The following is a 10,847-nucleotide window of genomic DNA, read 5'->3' on the forward strand; positions in this document are numbered from 1 at the left end:
CGGTTGTACATCCATTGTGTGCATGACAAGTACATATATAAGACAGGCACCGTCGTACATACAACACAGCACGGTTACACATGCAGCATTTTAAATCTACTTTATGTCTCTTAACCTTGGTGCCACACCATTTTACGATCCTTCGGCCATACAAAGCTGCAAAACCACACATTTCCTTCATGACTGCACGCAACACAAAAACAAACAAGCCTACACACGGTGCAAAGACTACAACGGTAGTCTGAGAAAGTTTACATAAAACCCAAGCTCAAAAGAATGCAACAACAAATAACTCCATACATCTGGACAACTAACACAAGGCCTGATTTCAGCATCCACACCTGAACGGAACCGTCAAATCCAGGTATTCAAGACTCCTCTTTCTTAAATGTGGACGCGCGTGGCTGCAACTTGATGATAATCTAAGACGTGCACGTTTAGAAGCCCTTCTATGCCACTCCAGAACCCTTTGTGGCTTTTCGTAAAATACTCCCATGAACTCTACGGGAGGGGAGGTAAACTTAATGGTCATGGTATCCAGATCCTTTGCACTAAGAACAAAGAACATCGCAAAGTCAGCGTAACTCCCAGAGCGAACATAATCTTCCAGCATTACTGTCTTCAGACAAACGTCGTGATGTTTGAGAAACTACCGGTACTTATGACGCCATTTGTTTTTTCACCACGAGAAATCAACGATCCCTAAAATATAAATGATAGGTTGAAAATACTTAACATCTATAAAAAGAGATACAGACCATCAAAAAACCAAATGCAACAATTAATTCTACCACCTCCGTAACAATAAGTTGACATAGACTTGTCTATATATGGATGTATACAACAATAAATCATGTGTAGGTACGGGAGCATTAATTTCAGTCAAAATAAAGACAAGCATTTCAAAAAGGAACGGGTACTACAAAATGCATATTTCTGAAGATCATCACCTCGACAAACAAGTTCTCCAGTTTTGGAAAGCATTGCAGCAAATCAACGACAATGTCCACCTTATAATCAATGTATATAAGAAAGGTCTTGACAGATTGACGCATTGTTGTTAGACTGACTGACCTCAAACCCTTGATGATAATTAACAGAAGATGGATCACAAAACTAATAGCATAAAGGTTGGATGAAATAAAACTTGTTTCCTCACAAATAAAGTTAAGCTGTAAGTATCACAAAAACTCAATACCTCAAGACACGTCAGACGACATGGATACGGTTCAGACGCAGAGACAGCGGTTACCTCCAAGTCCTGACTCTGCATGAAGAATACAACAAAGACCATCAAATTAATAAAACAAACATCAGAACAAGTACAACTCTGTTCCAGTATTAAGGAAAGTCAGTACCTCAAGACACTTCGAGGGAGACACAAACACGAATTCACCCAACGTCTCCAGTTTAGGTGCAGAGACAATGGTTATCGAACAGTCATCAACCAGACAATCAACAATCAACCGTCGAAGTGAAGGGGCATCCTCAACAATGAGTTCCTCGTGTGGACAACAAATGCCAATGCTAACAAGGTTAGACGTGTTTATTGTGACACGACGACCTCCTCTATTGCAAACAAGCAAGACAGACTCAAGTGCAGGGCAACTAGAGTGGATTATGCTTTGCAGTGACGCGTCTGATATATCAACAGCCACAAGCGAGAGTCTTTTCACTAGTGGTAGCTTAAGCATCCCTACGTAATTGTCCGCTATTTGGCAAAGAGCAAAGCCGAGGGTGTGGAGAGAGGAGGAAAACCGAAACACGGACTCCGGTGCCGAGGGTGTAGTTGAAGTGCATAGATCCAATAGAGTTACCTCTTGTGTCAGAAATTCTGGGAAGAGGTAATAGAACTCAAGAACCTGGATATTTTTCAAATTCCAGGATCAGAGCCAGGCATCAACGATGGAGGGCCTGCACTGTAGGTAGCATGCCGGAATAGAGAGGCGACTAACCAAGCCAGCATGGCTAGACAGAATGGATTCCAGAAGACTGACAACAGGATTTCGATAGAGCCGCGTTCCGAAATAGCATTTGCGAACGGGCTCCTTGGTGAAGGCACACTGATGAGATATGGTCTCGATATGAACTTTTTCACCATCGTTAAAAAGACGAGAGTCAGAGATCTTGCGGCAGTCGAGATTCAGAGGAGCGATGGGCCACAAAGGACGCCAGCAACGTGCGAGGATTCGAGTACGGATGCCATCCTTGATGGAAAGACGAGAGATGACCTCACCTACGACGCCATCAGCGAGATCGCTGATGCGGTCCGCACGACATCCCTCTTCTTCCTCATCGGATCGGGAGGGAGCACGGTCGCCGCTTCCATCCCCTCCGACGACCAGCACACCACCAGAAAGCGGCATCACCGGTGGCGCCACTCTCGACCTCTTGATGCTACGAGCAGCGCTTTCCATCTCCACCTTCGTTGCTGGGGTGGCGCCGCCCACGACCAGTGCTCACCGAGGAGGATCTGTAGAAATGGATTACAGCTTGTCAATCCACGCGAGACGCCTTAAATACCCACAACGGGGAGCGGAGGGGTCCAGATTAATTACTTCTTCTATTTTCCTTTCTGACAGGGGGGCCCGGGTTAAGTACTACTCGTAGCAACTCAATGGTAGGTGACTGCTTGAAACATTAAATAGAACCACCGCTTTCAAGGTACAAGATGCACTGTTGCACACGCAAACCAGGCACGGGGCGTGCCCGTTCGTGTATTAATTATTTATGGCACACACTCAATAGAAGAATCTGTTTGACGCCGGAAGAACGGTTCAACAGTCATCTTGCCTCTACGAGCAGCAAAATTTTCCACGGACACGTTCACATTTAAGTCAATAGAAGATTCAAGGTCGTGCCTCTGCTTTGCAAATGATTCTGCTGAAACGCTCCTGTCACGGCTTGTCACGTACCAGACACACGGTACGGCTTGGCATTGTCACGTACCAGACACACGGTCCTGCCTTTGGCATTGTGATGCACTGTTCTACGTGCCACACAGGCATGTACAACAGTTCGTGTCTCTTTGTGTTCCAGATGACTCCATTGAATCTAACACCAGGAGAGGCACGGTATGGAGGCCCAGAGAGGCATGCTTGCATTTTACGCGGGATCATAATTATCACAGGCACGAGCATGAAGCACGTAGAGGCATGGTCTGTGGTATTACATAGAGTCACGCTAACCTTAGTCTTACGCACAGCCACGGGCATTTACTCTGTGAGGCACGGAATGGGCTATACGAGAGACCCTGTTTTCAAAAGCGTACTTCCTTGTACGGCCATAAGCACGTGCATACAGCATAGAGGCACGGGCGTTTACTCTGTGTTTTAGTGTCAAGGGTCACAAGCACAGGCATACAGCCCTCAAAGGTCTTCTAATTACATAGAGTCACGCACAGAGGTTTTCTAATTGTATTGACAATGAGCCGGTGGAGAGGCATGGTTTATTATTACCTGGAGTCACGATTGTGCGATTATTACGGAAACCTAATAGAATCGGACGACTGTCCGTGTTACAATTGTTTTCTTTGTAAGATTTTAACTCAAATGCATGAACCGTCAAGTGTGTTAGTGTTTCAAGTCAGAGGTCACCTTCGTGTCTCTTTGTGCTCCAAATGCATCCGTTGATCTATAACCAGGAGTGGCAAGGTAAAGCTCCTCAGGGAGGCATGCTTGTGTTTTACGTGGAGTCACATTCGTGCGTTAATTGCGGAAACCCAATGTGCGTGTTACAATTAAGTCACTAGAAGATTCAAGGCCGTGCCTCTGCTTTGCAGATGATTCTGCTAAAACGCGGACAAAACCAAGTGAATGAAGTGATGGTAGAACCATGGATTTTCAAGAACGAGACACACGGTCCTGCCTTCGGCATTGTAAAGCACTGTTCTACATGCCACACACAGGCACGGTCATGATTCCACGTGCCTTAGTAGCAACAGCAAACGCCGTGAACCTACTGCCAGGCAATATATCCATTTGTAAAACAGAAACACAACCACAACCGTGACCCGTTGTGTTTGAAATGTTTGCATCACAGAAGCACCGCGTGAAGGCACATGAGGCACGGTTGGACACGCATCGCAAGCACAGTTATTTGAACTACTTAGAGTCATGCATTCATAACAGAAGAACATGCATTAGAACAGGTGAGGCACAGTTGCCATGAAAGCCACGGTTATGCAGCCCCAGAAGCACGACCGAGATTCTGTGCTTAAAAATGTTTTCGTGCCATAATGGCGGGCGTGACCATGCAACCGTGAGAGTCACGGTTGAACACTCACCGGTGGCATGGCCGTGGCTGCCTGTGCCCTTAGGTTAATTTTATCTCTCTATCACACAGCAGAGAAGCATGCTTGTATGCTTACAACATCCATGTTTAGAAACCGATGCGGTTGCGGAAAATAACAAGGAAACCTGTGCCTCTAATATTTTCGTCCGCCGAGTAAAAAATACATAAAGAAGCAAAAGGTGTTCTTATTTAAATTGGTTTTGTTTCTATAACTGCAGCAAATTAACTTACAACCCATTCTTATAACCACAGCACAAGAAAATAAACAATCCCCACCAATTTCTTGCTATTTCATCGCTCCACGTGCGGCCTTGTTTTTGAATGTTCAACAATCCATTCTTCCTTCTCGACCCTTGTGCAAACCCACCCTTCTGCGTAGCTATTCAACCTATTTACCTGTAAAATTAATATTCATACATAAAAAACAAAGCGAAAGATTGCGGTCATCACTATTTTTTGCTCACGTCCTGTTTAAGCTGCATTATTATTGTAACATCCCAAATTTTCAATTTGGAATGTTATACATTAGATCATCAATGCATATCATATATTATTTGCTTTTGGTTTTGATCCTAGAAATCCTCAGCAACTCAAGGACCCACGGAGACAGTTGGGGATTTCGTTATTTTCATATTTGAGTTTTCTCAAAAATTGAGAATAGGATCATTTGATTTTTATTTATTTTATCATCAATTATTTGTATTACAAAATTATGAGAGAAGGAATAAAATGACTTTCCCAAAATAAAGAAATATTGAGGATTTAATAAAGAAATCAAATAAGATTTTATTTCGGAGTTTTTTGATATTTTATTTGAATTTAGGAAAATATGCATTTTTAAAAATTGCATTTAGCCCCAAATAAATGTTCACTTTGTCCGGCTTGATTTTAGAAGTCGGGGAAATTTTATTTCGGGATTTTTGGAGTCCGTTTAGTATTTCTTTTTATTTTTATTCTGCGCGTAATTATTTAAAAAAAATCGCATCGACCTACGGGCCGTGTCCGACCGGGACTCCGGCCCGCGTAGGCTTTATAAGCCGGGGGGAGCCCAGCCGAAGCCAGCCCAGCCCCGCGCCCCGAACCCTAGCGCGCCGCCCGCCTGCCACCGCCGCCGCCGCCAGCACCGCACTCCGCCGCCGTGCCGCCGCCTGCCGTCGCCGGAGCCGCCGTGCCGCCGCCTCGCCGACCCGCCGCCCGAGGTTCACCGCGTAACCCGCGCCGCCGGTTTTTAAAAAAACAGTCGGTTTTCGTCGGTTTTTTTTAGTTTTCGTTTTTTTAGATCTGGTTAACAAACGTTCGTTCGTTAATCTGTTCGTCGTTTTTCTTTTTCTCGGATGTTCCGCGATTATTTTCTGATAGCGATTTCTGATCTGATTTTCGTTTTAGTATAACTTTTCGCTCGTTTATCGGAATCAGGCAGTTCAATCGCCTGGAGTTTCGTCTCGAAACCCTCTATCCGTTTAACCAACTTAAACAAGTTTTTGCCACTATAAAAATTGCCTTAGATCCAGATTAGTAGAACAAAGTTGTTTTCTTTCGCCGTTTGACTTTCGTTGCTTCGTTCGATTTGATTCTCTTTGCAAATCGGAATTCTTAAGTTGAACTTTCTGGTTAGTTCTCTTATTTGACTTTTACTTGTGCATTAGATGAGTACTTATTGTATGCTTGTTTGTTTGTCTGCGATAGAATACCCAGAGTGCGCCGCCTGTTACTTCGAATCTCTAGGTTTCGTGGATCATCAGCAAGGCAAGTAACACTTTGATCATACCTCCTACTACCCAGTTTTATTGCATTAGATCAATCCTTACACATTGCATGATTAGGATCTAATTAAATTGTGGGATGGGAAGTAGTTGAGGTAGTACCTATTACCTGTTTATTATCAAACCTTTGGGAGTTACTTCTACGTTTGCTTACCATTGCTATGCTATGCTAGTAGACGCGGATTGGGTGAGTGATATCCATGACAGATGTGAGTATTGTTAATTAATGGTTTATCTAAGGTGGCAACTTAAACACACATCTGGGTGGATTGAGGTACCTGGATATTCCAGGATTGCCAGTTTTCTTTTGGACCGCCACCCAGGCTCAAAGGGATCATGAGATTATTCATGCTAGAAACTTCCGTGTGCAGCCACAAGCTATTATGGGCTCTAGCATAGTTGACTAAGTCGTGCGAACTCTTACAGTGGTAGACTAGCAGATGTAGGGGATGTAGGTGGTACGGTCTACCCGATCGTAAGGTGCTAGCACTTCTGAAAGACTATGTCTCGGTCATCCGTTTCTCAAACACCGTGCAGTGCGAGATATCCAACGGAGGAGATCGAGTCTTGTGGGGAAAAGTGCGCAAACCTCTGCAGAGTGTATAAACTAATCATGGTTAGCCGTGTCCCCGGTTATGGACATCTTGAGTATCTAGTACTTGGATTATCATGTGAATCTCAGCATGTTACTATAAAATTAAGTTTGATGGGTTTGTTTAATGATGTTTAATTGGGATTGAGAATGCTGTCAACCATTCTCAATGTTCAACAACCACCATGATAGTTAAATAAATTTATTCCTTTGCAGTAGGGAAAAATTGGCTTTTCGCAAAACTGTAACCATAGAGCTTTCCACCAGCCAAATATGCATATAGAATAGCTGTTTCATTCCATTACTCTCTATGTGTTACATTGCCAGCATATTCCATGTGCTGACCCGTTTTCGGGCTGCAACGTTAATGTTGCAGACTTTTCAGACGACGATTAAGGAGTTTTAGGTCGTGGTTCTATACTCAGTGATGCCGTTGGAGTTGATGGACTCACTTATCTTCCAAGCCTTCCGCTGTTATCATTATTAGATGGCCTTAAGCCATATTTATTGTAATAAGTTCTCTTTTGAGACACTCGATGTAATAAGTGTGTGATTGCTACTCTGTTATAAATCCTTCAAGTACTGTGTGGTGTCAGCATTACTGATCCAGGGATGACACCGGAGCACAGAGATTGGACCGTTTGAGGTCTGGTCGCTACAGAGATGGTATCAGAGCACATGCTGACTGTAGGACACGACCACTAAGCTAAAGACCTAGATCACTATCTACTCTCTTCTCTTCTGACTCCTCATCTTTTCTACTCTTTTAGGATGGCGGATGCAAGGAACAAGTTCACGCAACCGGATGAAGATACACCCTTTGGACGTCACTTGAAGGAAGTCACTAGATACCTGAACATAGGAGTACCAAGCTTCACCGGAACCTACAACGCCACTTTGCCTGAAGAAGAGCGCTGGATGATTCAAGTTCAAGTTCCAGGAAGGACGTTCATGCCAGTCACTGAGCCCATAGAGTTTTCTTTTGATGCACCAACTTGGAGTCTAGGAAAGAGCATGGCAGCTCACATCGCCATGGAACGCATTGGAGAAGTCTACCGCAATGATCTCAAGGATACTATCTACCAGATTTGTATACGCCGAGATGAGCACTGGGAGATGATCAGCACCAGGAAGGATAGATCAATTGTAGCTTTTATCCAGGAGTTAAACCAGCACATTCGACGACAGGAGAACCAGATGTGCGCCGACATGATAGACCTGAAGAAGGCAAGGACAAGAATCAAGGAACTGGAGGAAGAACTCAAGGCTACACGTGAAGATTATGAAGAAGAAATTGAAGTATTACTGGACAAGAATGCCGACCTAACAATGAAGATCGGGATATTTATGGGAGGCCCTACACCAGTAGATGAAGACAAAGAACCCAAGGAGATTCGCGCAGAAGACTACATCATCATCGACGACACTGACTCGGATCCAGATGATAGCGATGATGACTATGTTGATGAAGCCGGAGCAGATATCATGGAGTCTGCAACCGAAGAATATTTCTAGTAGACCACCTCATCAGTAGTAGTAGTCCACCTTGTAAATATTATAGTCCGAGCACTTTTGCGATAGTTAGATCGATTGTATGCCCTTGTTTGATTGAATGAATGAAGTGAATTGTTTGCTTTTGCCTCATGTGCGTATGGGTAGTGTTTTCTCTTTAGACCCCCTCCATTCTTAAATCTCATCTTTTCTAAACCCTCAGATGCCTCCGAGACGTGACCCCGGATTTACCTTTCCACCGGAGCTCACTCAGTTGATCTAGCAGCAGAACACATTGATGCAGTTGCTAGTCCAGAATCAGAATCAGGGGAACAACAACAACAACCCACCACCACCACCACCTATTGATCATTTAGCCCGTTTCTTAGGCTGAATCCGCCGGTGTTTTCCAGTAGCACCGAGCCAATAGTAGCAGATGATTGGCTCCGCAAGACAGCTAGAGAGTTGACCACAGCAGGATGCACAGATGCGGAGAAGGTGAAGTTTGCCGCACATCAGCTTGAAGGACCCGCAGCATCATGGTGGGAGAATTTCACAGCCACTTTCCCTGTCGACACTGTCACATGGGACCAGTTTCAGCAGGCTTTTCGAACTGCCCATGTTTCAGCAGGAGCTATGGCCTTGAAGAAGCGAGAGTTTCGCAACTTGCGCCAAGGAGGACGGACAGTTGGCCAGTATGTGGAGGAGTTTAGTAAATTAGCACGTTATGCCCAGATGACGTTGCTACGGATGCAGCTAAGCAGGAGAAGTTTCTGGAAGGACTGGATGATGAGTTGAGCATGTAGTTGATGGTAGCAACCTTCAACAACTACCAGGAGTTGGTAGATCGTGCTCTTATGATTGAAGGGAAGCAGCAGCAAATTGAAAATCGCAAGAGGAAGTATGCACAAGGAAAGTACAATTCAGGAGCTCAGCAGAAGCCACGATTTACCCCTAGGCCGGGAGGACATTTTCAGCATACCCATGGAGGAGGTAGCTCGCACAATCACAATGGCCCCAGGAATGGTAATGGTAATGGAGGAAGCAACAGCCAGAACCGCACCAACCCATCAACCCCAGCCAAGAAAGACCTGAGCCAAGTCACTTGCTTTAAGTGCCAGAAGACCGGACATTATGCCAATGAATGTCCTCGAGTACAAAATGGAAATAGCAATGGAAGCTCTGGGAAGAAGCCGAACCCTTTCAACAGGGGACAGGCGAACCACGTTAGAGTGGAGGAGGTTGAAGAGCAGCCGGATGTAGTAATCGGTAAGTTTTTGGTTAAGTCATTTACTGCACTCGTTCTTTTCAATACTGGTGCATCGCATTCATACATATCCAGGGGTTTTGTGGATAAGTATAAACTGTCAACCCAAGCCCTTAAGTCACCCATGTTAGTAACCTTGCCTGGAGCAGAATATATGGCTAGTCTATGGTGTGATCGGTTACCATTAAGGATTGGTAACTATGTTTTTCCCTCAAACCTAATAGTATTGGAATCCCAAGGATTGGATGTGATATTAGGCATGGATTGGTTATCAAAATATGAAGGGAATATTGAATGTGCTAGTAAGTCAATTTTGCTTACCACCCCAGAAGGGAGAAGGATCAAGTATGTATCCCGACATGTGCCAAAGAGGACTCAAGTAAATTGCTTAACAGGAGTTGTGCAGGAGGAAGTACCAGTGGTAAAGGAATTTCCTGATGTATTTCCAGAGGAGTTGCCAGGCATGCCACCGGATAGAGATATTGAGTTTTTGATTGAGCTATTGCCAGGCACAGGGCCAATATCGAAGAGACCATACAGGATGCCTGCAAAGGATTTGGTGGAAATTAAGAAGCAAATTAAGGAGTTACTGGATAAAGGTTATATTCGCCCAAGTTCTTCACCTTGGGGATCGCCAGTACTTCTAGTGGAGAAGAAGGATGGATCGTTAAGGATGGTTGTCGATTATCGAGGATTGAATGAAGTAACAATCAAGAACAAGTACCCACTACCGATGATCAATGATCTGTTTGATCGATTGCAAGGAGCTAAGGTATTTTCCAAGATCGATCTGCGATCAGGATACCACCAGTTGAAGATTCGGGAACAGGATATACCCAAGACGGCTTTTACCACCAGGTATGGACTGTACGAGTATACCGTTATGTCATTTGGTCTGACTAACGCACCTGCATATTTTATGAACATGATGAACAAAGTGTTTATGGAGTTCTTGGATAAGTTCGTCATAGTGTTCATTGATGATATACTGGTTTACTCAAAGAATGAAGAGGAGCATAAGGAACATTTGTGTTTGGTTCTTGGAAAGCTTAGGGAACATCAACTATATGCCAAGTTTAGCAAATGTGAGTTTTGGTTGAAGGAAGTAGGATTCCTCGGACACGTTATATCTGGAGAAGGAATAGCAATTGACCCCACAAAGGTTATCACCGTGACCAATTGGGAAGCACCAACCACAGTTGGAGAGATCCGGAGTTTTCTTGGACTCGCAGGATACTACCAGAGATTTATTGAGAATTTATCAAAGATTGCGAAGCCTATGACGGAGTTGTTGAAGAAGGATACCAAGTTCATATGGACGGGGGAATGTGAGGCTAGTTTCCAGGAGTTGAAGAAACGTTTGGTTACTTCACCAGTGTTGATTTTGCCAGACCATACCAAGGATTATGAGGAGTATTGCGACGCTTCACGTCGAGGATTT

Source organism: Triticum aestivum, chromosome 7A, assembly GCF_018294505.1.
Source record: "Triticum aestivum cultivar Chinese Spring chromosome 7A, IWGSC CS RefSeq v2.1, whole genome shotgun sequence".
Taxonomy (NCBI): domain Eukaryota; kingdom Viridiplantae; phylum Streptophyta; class Magnoliopsida; order Poales; family Poaceae; genus Triticum; species Triticum aestivum.